Raw genomic sequence first — 2411 nt, 5'->3', positions numbered from 1 at the left:
AAGCTCAAACACATTTTAGCAATTTTGAAATTGAACTGCGTACAAACCAAATAAAATTTACATCATAACAAACATTTCCCCCTAAGACTGTGGGGACACTTGGACCTTCCTCATTGATCTCAGGGCCTTTTCACGCAGGTGCTTTTCTTTTTTCTTTTTATTTTTCCGAGATGGAGTCTCACTCTGTCGCCCAGGCTGGAGGCCAGTGGCGCGATCTCAGCTTACTGCAACCTCCACCTCTCGGGTTCACACCATTCTCCTGCCTCAGCCTCCTGAGTAGCTGGGACTACAGGCGCCCACCGCCACGCTTGGCTAATTTTATTTGTATTTTTAGTAGAAACAGGGTTTCACCATGTTAGCCAGGATGGTGTCGATCTTCTGACCTTGTGATCCGCCCCCCTCGGCCTCCCAAAGTGCTGGGATTACAGGCGTGAGCCACCGCGCCTGGCCAACGCAGGTGCTTTTCTAAGTCATCAAGGTTATCCTCAGCTTCACTTTCAGTCTCCTTCGGCTCTGGCACTGCCACTGGTTCTTCCTGTGCTAATGTGGTTGTGGCAGCTGCAATGACTGCAGGGGTCACAGCAGCTGCAGCAGTTGCAGCCACAGCCTTTTCCTTCTTGTGTTTTTTGTGCTTCTTGTGCTTCTTATCCTTTTTGTGTTTCTTGTCCTTTTTCTTTTTCTTCCCACCTCCTTCTTGACTGGAATTTCTTGGTGGTGATGCTCTTGGTGTTGGGCTTTTGGCCTTCTTGACCGGTACAGCTGGTGTCCAGTTTGTAGATGGTGACTGAGACCAGACGGGGGATGGAGGTGCTGGGGGCTTTTAAGCTGCTGGCTCAGGAGACCCGGAGACAGATCAGGAGGATGAGACCCTCCTTATAGACTGTGGGCTTGGTGAAGCAGCCTTTTTTATCTTTTTAGGTTCCGGAGTCCTGGAGACTCTCCTAAAGGGCCTAGTATTTGGAGACAGGGACTGCCTTCTTTGGGGTGATGACGACCCTCCTCTTCGAATGGGTGGAAGACCTGAGGAGGTCTGAGGAGCTCAAGGCTGTGGTGAGGGCGAATGCCATTTGTTAGATTGTGGTGATCGGGCCTGGTGGGTAGAACGGCTTGGGGAAGACCCTTTCCTGTGCTTGGATGATAATGAAGGTGAACATCTCTTGGTGACTGAGGAGCTTCTTTGTTTGGGAGGTGGAGAATGGGAGACCCAATGCTTTGGTGGTGGAGATGGTGATGCTCTTTGTTCAGGAAGGGGAGGAGGAGAAGCTGTTCTTCTCTTTGGAGTTGGAGAAGGAGAGTATCTCCTCTCTGTTGGAGGAGAGTATCTTCTAGGAGAAGGCGAGCGCTGATGTGGGGAGGAGAAGGAGTTCTTTTCTTGGTGGTGGTGTTGGAGAACTGTGCTGTCGAGGAAGAGGGGCGGGAGAAGGAGACCGTCGCCTTCTGGTGGGTGGTGGGGATGGAGTTCTTCTCCATCTACCACGAGGGGAAGTCTCTTTTTGGCGCTTTCGTGGTAATGGAGAGGCACTCCGGGAAGGGGAATGTCTCCGCCGCCTGCCAACCTCACCATTCTTCACATGGGATCTCTTGGGTCATTCATCTTCTTTGGAGGAGGAGGAGCCAGAGTCAGATGAAGACTGCTGGTTTTGTCGTCTGTATGGGCATCTCTGCTGCACAGAATCTGCTGCAGCCATTTTACCACCTTTATCTTCTTCCAATTCAGATAACCCTACCTTTCTAGGCTTCAGCGCTGGTGAAGCGGATTCCCTCTTCTCAGTACCTTTATGTTTTGTCACTACCTGAAGTTCTCCCTGGAGATACGGAAACACGACTTTTTCTTGTACGGTTTGACTGCTGGGGTGTTGGGGAATGCCGAGTTTTGGGTGGTGGAGTTGCAGGAGGAGATGGCCTGTGCCTTCGCCTTGGAGGACTTGCTGAAGGAGATAACCTACAAGTTTTTCGAGGGGGCTGGATGTCCTCTTGGGAGGCTTCTTTGGTGGTGACCGGGAACGAGATGAAGAGGATGATGAGCTACTCCCAGACAAGGATGCTGACGAACGTCTTCTTCATCTTACTGGAGATCTACTCCTTCTATGCCTTGGTGGAGGAGGCATTCTTCTTGGTGGAGTTCTTCTTCGAGGAGATGGCTGCCTTCTTGGGCTTGGCCGCCTTCTAGGTGAATACATCTTGATCAGGATCTATGGCGCCGTCTAGGTGGAGTATGAGAAAGAGAGTGGGACCGCATCTGGGATCTTGATTTGGAGCGTGTCCGAGATCATGGTCAGGTCTTTTCCTTCTGCGTTTCTTTTTTAGATTTTTTTTTTTTTTTTTTTTTTTCGGAGAAGGTTCTTTAGGCTCTGGTACAGGTTCAGGTTTGGGAACTTTCAGAATGTCACTAGTAGAAGTGGCCTGTTCTA

General features: G+C 50.4%; 1 pseudogene; it reads right to left on the bottom strand.

The window, feature by feature from the left end:
- Window positions 1-1475: 1475 nt before the first annotated feature.
- Window positions 1476-2406, bottom strand: LOC108523768 (serine/arginine repetitive matrix protein 1 pseudogene; annotated as a pseudogene).
- Between the last annotated feature and the right edge of the window lie 5 nt (window positions 2407-2411).

This window comes from Rhinopithecus bieti, unplaced genomic scaffold (genome assembly GCF_001698545.2).
Source record: "Rhinopithecus bieti isolate Rb0 unplaced genomic scaffold, ASM169854v2 scaffold_77575, whole genome shotgun sequence".
Taxonomy (NCBI): Eukaryota; Metazoa; Chordata; class Mammalia; order Primates; family Cercopithecidae; genus Rhinopithecus; species Rhinopithecus bieti.
The sequence above is the reverse complement of the archived record's forward strand: the minus strand, read 5'-3'. Positions and strand labels throughout refer to the sequence as shown.